The 13,504-nt window shown below is 40.0% G+C and overlaps 1 pseudogene across 1 annotated transcript in view; it reads right to left on the bottom strand.

The window, feature by feature from the left end:
* Window positions 1-13,504, bottom strand: part of LOC146478304 (uncharacterized) — a 172,558-nt pseudogene that overhangs the window by 94,739 nt on the left and 64,315 nt on the right. The gene's annotated exons all lie outside the window — the stretch shown is intronic.

Raw genomic sequence — 13,504 nt, 5'->3', positions numbered from 1 at the left:
GCTGGGAATTTTTGGCACTGGCAAGAAACTTGCTGGGAATTAAGTTTCCAAACTGTTGCTCGCTGATGGTGTTTTTCTCAGAAACTTATTCTGGCTGGAAAAGATTTATCACGTCTCTCTTCCTTGATTACTGTTGATTTTTGCAATGTGTCCTGCGAAAATATACAGTCGGATCTTAGATTGCTGGTAAAATATTTAGTGTGAACACACCCGAGAAAACTGGGTACCATGGGACAAAGAGGTTTCTTTTTTACATGCTTTCTAGTTCGTGTATGGTCTAACTGGAGACAGGTCTGGTACCCAAGGGTAAGTGAAACGCTGTATTGGTTTTCGTATTAATTTTTTGACAATGGTTGTATTTTGACAGCTGTCAATATGGAAAAGCGAAAACGTTTTCTACATGTACATTGTAGGCGCGGTAACGTTCCAGCCAAGTTCAGTTTTTGGTTGATCCCGCGAAGTTTACTGTTATCAGTGTTTTGCGTTATCTCAGCGTTACAGATCAGACAGTTGAAGGAAAGATATTAGTTCGATTCCTTTCTCTCGTTGTATGGTGTGGGTTTGAAACCCACTGAATTGACTGAATCGACTTATAGGCCATCAGCCGTACGTCCATTTCTTCTCGTCAGTGTCTCGTCGACGGCAGCTTCTACCCAACTGGGTGTTTTGGTGTTCATTTTTGCTGTCCTTTTTGGAGGCTTCACTGATCAACATTGAAGGTAAGAATGCATCTCTTTTTCTATACTTTTTATAAATATTTGGACTTCGTTATTGAACAGGCTAAAATTAGGAAATTTAGGTAAATCCACAACATCATCGTTCGACGATACATCTGCCGTGTACGGAACAATGAAAGTTCAAGAAATTTTATACCTTTTCTGCAAACTTGATATAGATGGCGGTCAAAACTCAATTTTACGCAATTGTGCATGTCTTACCACAGGTCACCAAAGCGTATGTGACACAGGTTACCATGCAAGCGTGATTTAAGAGTTTGTATGGAGTTAAAATTAAATCGAAATTTAGACAAGAATATTCCCTAAAAAAAACCCACAAAAAAATATTCTTAAGTCTGAAAAAGATTGCTCGGTGTGTTTTGCTGTGTTTTCAATGCTCTTCAGTGCTTCCAAACGCTGTTTTGAGCGGTTTATCTCTCACCCGGTCTCTCAGCAGCTGGCCCACGTGCATCACTGTATTATGTTAATGGAAAGGAAGGAAACTACAAGTAGAATTTCAATGAAATCTGGCCCGTCATTTAAAGAGAGCACTTCGAAAACCTCGCTAAAATTTGCTTGAAACTTAAGCTCTCGCTTACCTGCCTCCCCATAGGCAAGAAGGATGATGTGCGGTCCCTCATGGGTAGCTCATTTACGGAGGAGTTCATTTATTGAGACACAGGCCTTCGTTGAAAACAAAGTTCATTTCAAATCGGGTGCCATTTTTGCCGCCGACCGAGCCGTGTCCCTGGAATGTTGGAACAAAGTCACGGTCAAACCTAGGCACGAGTACTAAAATGGGCCCAGCCGGGGAAATCCACGGGAAGCCTTTGGCACGTAACAAACCACACTCCCCCCCACTCCCGGCTAAGTGCACTTCTGTACCAGCCAGCCGTGCTTGACGTGACAGCAAGAAACGTCTCTTGAGAATATGAATTGACTTTTGTATTTTTAATTTTTTTTTATTATGAATTGACTTCGCGTTTGAAGGAGCTGACCTTGGCGCCACAACCAAGGCAGGCTAACAGGAGCACTCCAGACCAGCAGACACCTGCAGCAGTATCTCCAAATGAGATTCCTTGTTTAAATGTGCCATCAGATTTGAAAGATGCCATATTCCAGGGTCTGGCAGGAGATGTCTCTAATTTGCCACAATTTATCAAGAAACTGATCTGCCTCTCAGACATCACAGACATAGCTGACATTGCTAATACATAGAGCGGCTCATGTAATCAGGCCATAATTTGGCTCCTCACTTTGTGCATAGAACCAATAATTCAGAAAAATTAGATTGAGAAGGGACTAGGAAAAACACAGTTTAGGACATCAAAATATGTAAATGTCAAGTAAAATAACCTACAACAAATTGTTAGATTAAAACAATATTTATTGTCCTTTCATGGTATTGAAATAAGGAAAATTATTGAAAGCGTAATGGCAGAAAGTCATGTAGTATATTATTTAATATACCCTGTGAACATAAATGTTCCTAATGTTACAAGTTTAATGGCATATCATTGTGGTATATTCATACATGACTGTAATTTTCTCCAGATAGTACTGACAGCTGTTATAACCTGGAGATTATTACAGCCAACCATAGTGCAATCTACAGTGCTGATGTGGGAATCCAATGTTAAAAATAAAAATAAGCATTCGAAAATTCTCAAGAGTCTCAGTCTTGATCAAAGTAAATAAAGGATCCCATACTTCCTAAACGTTTTTTTTAGAATTCTTTGTGTGTGACTGCGACCACAGCTGAGTGCCTCTTATGAGAGGTGTCTACTTATGGGAGGTTATGTGCTTACATGTGACTTAGGAGAGGCGGCTGCCAAGAGGAGGTCTGTTAGCGGAGATTTGACTGCATCGATATTCAGACAGGGTATTCAGTCAAACCTCCTTTAATGCATGCCTTCTGTAGGAGTATGACCCTTTTAAGCGGCCACTCGAGGTTCCACACGAACACTACATTATTAAATCAAACCTCCACAAGGGGATGCCTCTAGTAAGCAGACACTTGGCTTCTCCTGAAATAAAACAGACACTGATATGTGGCCCTCGTGGGGTCTGTAGGCAGGAGATTCAAGTCGTTCAACTGTGCATTAATTGTGGATAATTTGTACATTAGAGGAAAAAAAACATAAATTTGGGGATGAGATATAGCGAACTGACTTTTAATCCTTGTTTTCATACCAATTTTCCACTATCTGGTTGATCCCTTATCTGACTATTAATCCAAGTTGCTGTTATAATGATTTTGAGGGCTGTCCCTTTCCCATTGCCCCCTTTTTACAACACTGACAGATGCATAAAAACTAAATAATATATAACAACGACAAACTTTTAATTTCCTTCCCCTTCATTGCCTTCCTTACCTTGGGAATTTTGTTTACACCACAGTAGCCTATTATGTGCCAGCCATCATCAAAATAGACATCAAATTTGATGGCATTTTTGTCTTCTATATTATTATATACTATATTATACTCCGCTTGGCCCAGCCACTTAGCGCGATTAGCTTGCTATTTCTAAGTGGCTGTGCCCTCTTCCTTAGTAATTTTTCTTTCTTGAATTTGTGTAACACTGTATAATTTCTGGGCACGAATAATAAAGATTGTTGTTGTTGTTATTTGGTTCGAATTCCACCCGTACGGGAACTGCTTGAAATTGCCGCAGTTGCATTCTGCTTGAGCGAGGTCAACAGGATGACAAAATACATCGATCACACTGGCTTCCTGAATGGTCTAAGCCAGCACCACAGCCGCAGAACAATTTCGACGGAAAATTTCAAAATCCCAAATCAAAGTCCAGTTGATTCTTGAGTTTTGTCTTTAGGATGTACAAACTGTACAAAAATCAGAGAAAGCGCTTCTTAATGCACTGTTTCATCCACATCAAAATAGCCTATATTTATTTACACATCTGTATAAAAACCAAGAGAACAAAAGCCGACACGTATACATAAATATTCATTCATCTCGGGATTTACAGATGAATTCGAATCGTTTTTAGTAAATAAAAATGATATACTTACGGTAATGTCGCAACTGCAATTGATTCGAATGAGGACAGGACTCCATAAACTGGCGAACAGCTCCTCGACAGGCCGATCTTCGATGAATTTCGGGACCAAAGAGAACCTTCGTTTCGACATGCTCTCGGCGTAACTCCAGTGAATTTCCTTGCAACAAAGTACAGCACAGGAGGAGCCTTTCAGGTGAACACTAAAAACTTCTTTTGACACGCAGTGTATGTAGATCAGCCTTGTTATCCGCCAAGCAGAGCATTTTGAAACGAAGCACGTTTCCAACTCGCTATATCGTACCCTAGAGAGACTGATGACGTCACATGTAATTTTGCTAATATAGTTGTAAACGCAAAGGATTGTGGGATACCTGTCGTTCTCCTCCTGGGATACCGCTGAATGTTGCATAGCGTTTTGGCAATGCGCAGCCTGAGGCGTTATATTCACGCCGAGTATTTTTACATGTATATTTGCTGTAATTCATTACAATGAGTCCATTTGAGTGCGCTTATCGTATTTACCGACTCTAAAATATGGATTGATTTTGAAACACTGTTTGAAAAACGATGCAACAGATGCAATAGGGCTCAAAGGTTCTCAAGCGGTTTTTTCCTGTGTTCACCTAACTCTTTTTTCAGTTTCAAATTATGTGATGTTTACAGATTAGTTTTATAGCCTGTTCCACGCTCACAACATATATTGTGACAAGAACGACGGGGACAGAGGGTCATATTGAAATATAGATTTCGGTACTCTGATATTCAACAACCCTCGAGCACTGCCTGAATATTTATTGGCAACAAGCGATACAGGTTTCATCCTGGGAAATAAGGTTTTAAACTGGACTTTGCTAATAACGTTCTTTTCCTGGATTCTTTGTTTGGAATGACAAGCGACAGCGTAATTTGTAACTCAGGCAAGAGCCTGTTCAACCATAGGCGGACCACCCTCTGTTTGTGTGGTGTAATGACTGTTTGCAATTTGAGACTTTATATTCTCGCGACACAATCGGTTGAAATTTTTACTGAATAGCAATATTTAAAGTCGCCTTTTAACCTTTACGTTGAAATAAAGTTTGAAGGAAATGTTGATTGAGTCACGCGTGGTGTTTTTTGCAATTCCAAGCCGTAGAAACCCTTTTTTGGCGCGTTTACTGTTTTACAGTGTTGCCGGCCGAAGGCCGGTGTGAGAAAGGGAGACAAGGCCACAGGTATCCCAAGCTGTATGAGCGTTAAAATAAAGACCTTTGTTTTGACCTTTGTAATTTGAGTGTCACGATGAGTGTTACGCAATGGCGTAAATTATAAGGGTTTGTATGGGAATTTACGAACGTGTTTTGGAATCGAAAATATAGGGCATGAATTGGAAAAAAATGGCTTACCTTGTCTCCTCGGTATCTTGCCAGTGTTTGTGTGCCGTATTTTGGCCATTTCAGCGCGATTTAGTGGGTTTTAGGTTTGCTGATTTCCTCTCTATATATAACCTCCCCAACTTATATATAGAGAGAAAATCAGCAAACCTAAAACCCACTAAATCGCGCTGAAATGGCCAAAATACGGCACACAAACACTGGCAAGATACCGAGGAGACAAGGTAAGCCATATTTTTTCCAATTCATGCCCTATATTTTCGATTCCAAAACACGTTCGTAAATTCCCATACAAACCCTTATAATTTACGCCATTGCGTAACACTCATCGTGACACTCAAATTACAAAGGTCAAAACAAAGGTCTTTATTTTAACGCTCATACAGCTTGGGAGACCTGTGACAAGGCATGCAAGAAACCGCCGGCGACCGCTATGGGTCGTTACTTCAAACCGGAATGGTCGCAAAATTTGAAAAATTCGTGCAGTTTTTTTCAACGGCATCCGATTAAATACATATTTCGCCATGTTGGGCTTCATTCGTCAAATTTTCTCCGAGAAAAGCGGAGCTAAAGTCCTCCAGGTCGGTTTCAAACTATGATCTGTAGCAAAGTCAGTCTATTTTAAATCAGCCAATCAACGCTTCGCGACCGTTGCGCTTCAAATACCCAACCCTGCCGCACACGAAGCGTTGATTGGCTGATTTAAAATAGACTGCACGCTTAGAATTCCTTTTGTCCATGACTCATAGTTTGAAACCGACCTGGAGGACTTTAGCTCCGCTTTTCTCGGAGAAAATTTGACGAATGAAGCCCAAACTCGGCCACGACATGGCGAAATATGTATTTAATCGGATGCCGTTGAAAAAAACTGCAAGAATCTTTCAAATTTTGCGACAATTCCGGTTTGAAGTAACGACCCATAGCGGTCGCCGGCGGTTTCTTGCATGCCTTGTCTCCCTTTCTCACTACTATCGGCCTTCGGCCGGCAACACTGTAAAACAGTAAACGCGCCAAAAAAGGGTTTCTACGGCTCGGAATGGCAAAAAAACTCCACGCGTGACTCAATCAACATTTCCTTCAAACTTTATTTCAACATAAAGGTTAAAAGGCGACTTTAAATATTGCTATTCAGTAAAAAATTCAACCGATTGTGTCGCGAGAATATAAAGTCCCAGATGGCAAACAGTCATTACACCACACAAACAGAGGGTGGTCCGGCTGTGGTTCAACTTCCCTGGGGCCTTTTCCGTTGACAATTGCGAAGAGAAACAGAGAAAACGTGGTCAAGTACGCACTGATCTGGAATGTCACGGGGAACACGCGAGCTGAAATAATGCGAGCTGCGAGCTTCGAGCTGCGAACAAGAAGATAAATAAATTTTTAAAAAAATTTAAAAAAAATTGGGAAATAAAATTTACACGAATTCATGTATCATCCTCGAAATACCGAAAAAATGGACTCACGAGGAGAGCGCGACGGGAGTCTCGTTTGGCCCGTGACGCAATCCCGCTTTTCTCTCCAAAGATTGGAGGGAAAGATTGCGTGACGAAATGGAAAACGTCTGGGAGGGATGCTACTGTTTTTAACGAATATTTCACTAACATTTCGAAAAAAAAAATTTAGTCGCATCAACTTTATATGAGATTTTTTGGCTATCCTAAAGTAGCGAGCCCCAATGGCTGCCACTAATTCCGACAGTAACGAGGGTCGTTTCTCTTCGAATTTTAGGTTTATTCATAAACTAGACAGCATAAGAAAATGACCAGATTAACGTAAGCGTTGTGTGGACTTTGAATTATTCAAAGGTATTATGACTTTGATAGTCGACCAGTTTATTGAAGGAAGACCATTGTTCAAAAATTTTTACATTCAAATAACAATAAATTGAACCATCGTGTTAACTGTCACGTCGTAGTTTCCTACGTATTGTCTTGTTGGACATTTTTAATTTTCAGTTTCATCAGACTGAGTTGTAAACCTTGCTTTGCGGATGTGCTCGACATCTTCATCTGAAAGTTTAACGGTCCATGGCAATGTCAGTTCTTCATCATTCCATGGTGTCAATTGACTTCGTAGTGGTTTTTGACGGACACAATCTTTATTGATGCAAAATCGGAAATTTCTGTTAATCGGTAGGTCTCTATCTCTCGGTTTCCAAAGAGCTGTTGCCTCGATATGAAGCTTACCTTCGGAAATTGCTTTAAAGCATGACGGACAATGTGCATCTTTCCCTGATGGTTTTCGCTTTAAATACCACGTAGGCCGTGGGTTGCTTCCAATTAGGTTTCCGCGATACTTTTCCGGGAGACTGTCCGGTGCTTTTAACAAAATAGACGACACTTCAGCCTCAGTGTTTAAGAGGTTTTTCGTAAGCGTGACAGATAATGCGTGACTCTCGTTTACTTATTAACTTGTTACGTGAGACCGAAAGAACTTTGTAACCGTGTTTATCGAAGATCGTCGAGACGAAAGCAGACCGTGTAAGCTTTGACCGTGTTGAAATAAAAGAAAGAGTTGGACGTGAATTATTCGTGTGTTGGATCGGAAAACCGTACCGTGCCGTTATCAACACTAAGTAAGAGCTATTTGCTGTAGTATTGTGTCATCCTGGTGCAAACTCAGTAGATTTGTAAATACCCATATGATGTGTTTACAAACTTGTCTGGGCTTGTTTGTCTTAAATGGACAGGTGCAAGATGAGGACTTACAAATTTTTACGCAATACGTACTACCCCGAACTGCTTTTAACTTCCATACTGATATCAAACTGTCCCTTAGTATACTTTATGATTTCCATGCTCTCTGAAAGTGCCTTGTCCAAGCTCTCGACCGTTAAAATGAATGCTCCGTGTGCTTCGAAATGGGGCAACTCTGGAGTTCCTTTTTTTCTTTGAGCGCTGACTTATAGGCTCCTCATCCGAAGATGTCCCTGAATCGACTGTTCTTTTCCTTTTGTTCTTTTTGTCCGACCTGTGTGAACTTCGGGGATCAACACTGTAACGTTTTATTGCTTCATCCCTTGTTTCTATCTGATCTAGAAGCGAATCACTTATACTGTCTAGTTCCAAAAGCGAGGAAGCTCCCAGTTCTGCCCTTGCAGCTTGATGCTGTTTCTCTCTCGCATTGAGATCTGCTGCTGTCGGTCCGCGACCAACAGTTGGTATTTGTTGAAGGTGCCTTTCAAACTCTTTTTGTAATAGAATACTGGAAGCAACATCGTGGAGTACTGCATCAACCAATGCCATGCTTTTGCCTCCAGCGTTTACAGTCATTGCATTGACGGTCTCTCCTTTTGATGCACCAGGTGCGTTAAAAAGTGGTCTGTAACAAGACGCAAACCGAACTTTCCTGTTATCCCAGAATTTAACAAAACCCTTAATAGGCCCTCTTTTAGCCTCTTTTTCCCCTATGAATTCGTTCAGGTCATTAGGAGCTTTACTGTAGTGTGCAGGTGTGCTCGCACTTTTCCATTTTTCTGTAAGTTTTTTAAACCTTTCCTTAGCCGAGGCACTTGTGCAAAACTTTTGCGTATCTATTACGTTCTTGGTAGAAGTGGAAATCACAGGCCTTAAGCCTTTCCTTGATCTGCGGTCCGTAAAAATCAACAAGCCCCTTTTGAATTGCTCCCCCCTCGTCACTTACAAATCCGATGGGATCAAAATTCATCCCAGTTACTGCGTTAACAGCTTCATCCATAGAGGAAACCATAGTTTCGACATTTTCGGAATTTTCTCCATTGCAGAACATGGAGCAAAGTTTGATTGTCCTCCTAAGTAAGGGGTGGTATACGGAAATTGCTAACTCAGTGTATCCCGCGCACGTGCTTTCTGTTCCGTCAATAAAAGCGTATTCTTTTGACATGAAGTGTGTTCCGCTTCTGTTCATGTCAGAGGCTATTTTGGCTTTTAACTTCGACGAAGTGAGGACGTAAATGTTTTCGTCTGTATTGACGATCTTTCTAATCAAATTGCAGTCCATTACGTCCAGTCTATTTTTCAATTTTTCCACTGCCTCGATGTTATGTCCATGGGGCCGTTTCTCTTTCATTGCTTGTTTCTTCGTGTCTCTTACAAACTGGGTATTAGTAAATTCCTCAGCAACAGTTTCGATTTCGGCAATTGTCTGGTTTGTCTCAATTGCGCTTATAACAACCTGTAAACAACGTTCCATGGGCTTGAGTCTAGGATTGTCGGTAAAACTTTTCTTTAATTTGTCCTTATCCGGCTTAACTGGTCTACGCCTGGGAGTGCACGAGTGATTCCCATAGTGAAATACTTTTGTTGTTTGAGATCTGTGGTTAATTTCAATAATTTTTCGGGCATTACACTTAACATTATGCATGAAAGACATACAGTGAAGGCAACGATTATCCTTAGTTTTGTCCGCAGTATTTCCTTGCTGATGTTCCTGGAAGAATTCGCAGCTTTTATTTTGGCATATCCACATACCATCACAGTCGGTCACGCGACGTATGTCTGCGACAATTCTTTTATTGGACGTCCTGTAGCGCTGCCAATTCCGTCCATCGGTGGCTGTTACTTTCATTGTATTCACAGAATCGTAAGGCAATACGTAAATTTTGGTACCGTTAATGTCATAAGGCAATTCGTTGACTTGTTCTTCTTCTATACCTGCCCATACCGTGTCCGAAACATATAATCTGTTGCCAACGTACTTAACGGCATCCTCCTCCACACCGCTTAATCACTGTGAAATAAATATACAGCAAATCAAACCAGTTGAACAATGTTTTCCAGTCACGTAGTTAAGTCTCATTGTAAAATAATCAAAAATCCTCTCTTACGACATCCTAAAATGCTCATGTTTAACTTACTATGCCATACTCAGCCTACAAGTTTACACTTTCATATTCCTGCTCAGTTTTGTTACTCCAACGGCTAATACTGATTTATTTGACTTTAATTGCTTCCGCTGCTTTCGGTCCAAAAGTCTATTTTCCCCATACTACGGAGTCGCCGCGCCGGGAAACAATTTATCCTGCATTTGAACAGTGAGCACTCGCAGTATTACTAACCTTTTATCGGTTTCCTTTTGGTTCCACTTTTTGTAGTTGGTTGCCTTTTTAAAAGAAAACAAAGGCATCACACAAAGTTTTTACCGATGGTCACTGAGGGTCAAGCATTAGGATGAGGAAGAATTAAAACAAAATTACTGGTAAACCGAACCGCTTACATGTTCCCCAAATCCATATTGAGGAAGTTCAATTTCATATACTAGTCAATTCTGCATTTAACCTGACATATGTGTCAATGCATTACAATAACGTCTTATGTAGCAAGTATAACCTGGCTGACCTTTGGTCTTTTTTTTTTAATTTTCTGTAACCCTTTTTACAACTGGTTCCTTAAAAACGTCACGCCATTAGTAGAACAATTTACAGATAAATATGTAAACGTGAAAAAGAAAAAAAAACGTAAGTGTGATGTACCTACCTTTAAATTTGAATCAGAGCTGCTGTCGTCGCTCGAAAAGGCAGCTGCGACCTCCCTCTTATCTTTCGAAACCTGAAAGACAAAGTCATATATATGAAACACAGATATATAAACTCTCGGGCTACTGCGCCCAAATGTACCGTCTTATTTCAGTTATGTTGAAAAACAAAGCAAGTCATATTTTATTGTCAGAGAAAAGACCTTCTGCTTTCTAAATGGTCACGGGTGCGTGGAACCGTAAAAGCAGAACAGACCATGATGATATGCCTAATTGTTTGTTCCATTTGTTCAGACAAAATTTTTCTTCAATTTGTTGAGTTCTCCGGTTCAAAATGAACGCGCTAGATGATGATGCACTTGCAATTACGTAAACGGAGTTTTGCGTACGGAGACACGTAGGACGAATAAATAATTTATTTGTAATGTACCTTTGCTGAGGCCTCAAATGTAATAAATGTCCCTAAATGTAATAAAGGTCCTAAGTGTAATAACTTTCGGCCCTAAATGTAATAAAGGTTTTAAGTGTAATAACTTTCGGCCCTAAATGTAATAAAGGTCCTAAGTGTAATAACTTTTGGCCCTAAATGTAATAAAGGTCTCGAATGTAATCCACATGAAATCACAGTGATAAATATGTGAGAGTTAACTGCATTTATTATACAAAAGCAAGAAGGCCAAAGTGTGTCTAGGGGATCCCGATTACATTTTACCTTGAATACTCAGAACCCACTGAAATAAAAGCCTTACATCAAGTGTCACATATGCCATTTTAATCTGCAGGTCTTATTCTACAGGGGCCAACAGCAACACTAGTTAGGCAGTAACAACAGAAGTAGTAAATTGTTACTAAGGCCTTTTTAATTAAGATGCTTCATCTTGTGATCTCTTTGAGTACACAACGAATGGATGCGAAAAATGTCACACGGGAACCCAAGTGTAAACTGTACCGCGCTTGCATCTGCTTTAACCTTTGAACAGTGGCGAGACTGTAAAAAAAACCGCCTTCAATGGCCCGTTAGCTTGAGGTGAAGTCTGCTTTATGTATGTCTTTAATTGTTTCTGTCGAGTCTTTCTGTTTGTGGCTAAAATTTTTACATCAAAAAAGTGTTTATGACTTCATTTCTCTAGTTTTCTTCAAAGCAGGGTTTGTAAGGTCATAGAAAAATCGCTTGTGGAATTTGAGAATGTAATTTTATAGGCCTGGAAAATCGTGCAATTAGGCGGATCATGAGAAGTCATTAAAAGTAATATCCCTGCTACAAAATCATAGTAAGAAAGTTCGTAAAACAGTTTATTAGAGATTTTCCATGTAAGCTTCAGGACTATTTTTGATAAATGAGTCACAGAATAGTCTGCGAAAATGAGCTTCCAAACACTACAATACAATCCAACTTAAACATCTGACTGTTTAAACACAAACACTATCTGCAAAGGCCTCAAAGGTACGCGGAAATTAACGCAAATTTTTTGAAAATTCGCGTTAACTTTCCATTATTTGAGCACGATGAAGCAAGGTCGTTTTAAGTTGTATGCTGCTACCATAAGACATTGACAAAATAAATTCAAGTGAAAATTAGCAAAGGAAGGGGAATCTTGGCCATTTGTCGGACTAATGACGCCATCACTATTCAATCATTAAAGACATGAGGTCAAACCGTGGTAGGACTCAGTCAATGACCTTTATTACATTTAGGGCCAAAAGTTATTACACTTAGGACTTTATTACGTTTAGGGCCGAAAGTTATTACACTTAGGACCTTTATTACATTTAGGGACATTTATTACATTTGAGGCCTCAACACCTTTTTCTCTTGTTCAACCTAGCTGCTATCGTCGCTTGAAAGTATTGTGACAGTTTTCTTAGCTGTCGAAACCTGAAAGAGAAGGTGGCATGGAATGAATTACGCCGTGACTTGCCAAAAAAAAATAACGAACAACACTTTTTCCTACAGATTTACAGTCATAGCATGCGCCCAGACATACTTTTTTTCGGTTTCGAAGTTTGGGTACAGCCAAGATTTCGTCGTCACTGGAAAGAACAACAACTTCAGATTTAACCTAAAAATAAGATGGGAAATGAGAATACTGTCAACAATATGAAAAGCAAATCGAAAATGAAAGAAGCAAATCAGCAACAAATAGCAAACAAAAGCAAACGTCGAAAACAACTTAGAAAGTTATGAATACATGGACGGTTGTACTGGCTGATCAATTTAGCAATATACTGATACTAACCTTGTCATATTTATAGCCTAGTAGTCTGGCTCGTCCCATGCCTCGAATGTTGGACGTTTCTTTAGAGCAATAAAGTAAACCAGAACTACCGTTAATAAAACGTTATAGTTAAGAAGTGAAATTAAAGTAGCCTTATACTTGAACCGTCGTACCGGCCAACCCAATTGAGTTAGGTGCGACCTTAGCGCGACTGTAGCTTGACAGTTGATTCAGACCTCGCTCAACTGTCGTTCTGAACACGATTGTCGAAGCTCAATTCTAATTCAGATTACTCTATCGAATTTAATTCAATCGTAATGGGCCTACACATATTTAACGCAACTGAGCTTGTCGAGGCGCTACCATACTCTGTCTTGAAGTTCATTCAAATGTAAAACTACAGTAGCAGTAAACTTGAACTTAAATTGAGTTCATACAACGATAGCGCGACATTTAAAACGGGCCTTACTTTCACACCCTTGCTGCCACCAAACTTCGTACTAAAACCAGGTGTTGCCTTGGACAACTCGTCGTCAGAGGACTGGCTGATTGCATGCTCTTCCTTTTCCCTATGAGGGGCATTAGTAGTGTTTTGGTTAACACTCGCTGCATCTGCATAACTAGATATCGGCGAAAAAAAGGTATCACTGAGTTATTTCAGAAATGTGAAATAAAGTTGTTTATTCGCACGATTTGGTCTATGATTTAAACAAACTATGCTGGTTTG

This window comes from Pavona decussata, unplaced genomic scaffold, assembly GCF_977016875.1.
Source record: "Pavona decussata unplaced genomic scaffold, jaPavDecu1.1 SCAFFOLD_64, whole genome shotgun sequence".
NCBI classification, from domain to species: domain Eukaryota; kingdom Metazoa; phylum Cnidaria; class Anthozoa; order Scleractinia; family Agariciidae; genus Pavona; species Pavona decussata.
Note: the sequence above shows the minus strand (reverse complement) of the source record. Positions and strands in the feature narration are given on the sequence as shown.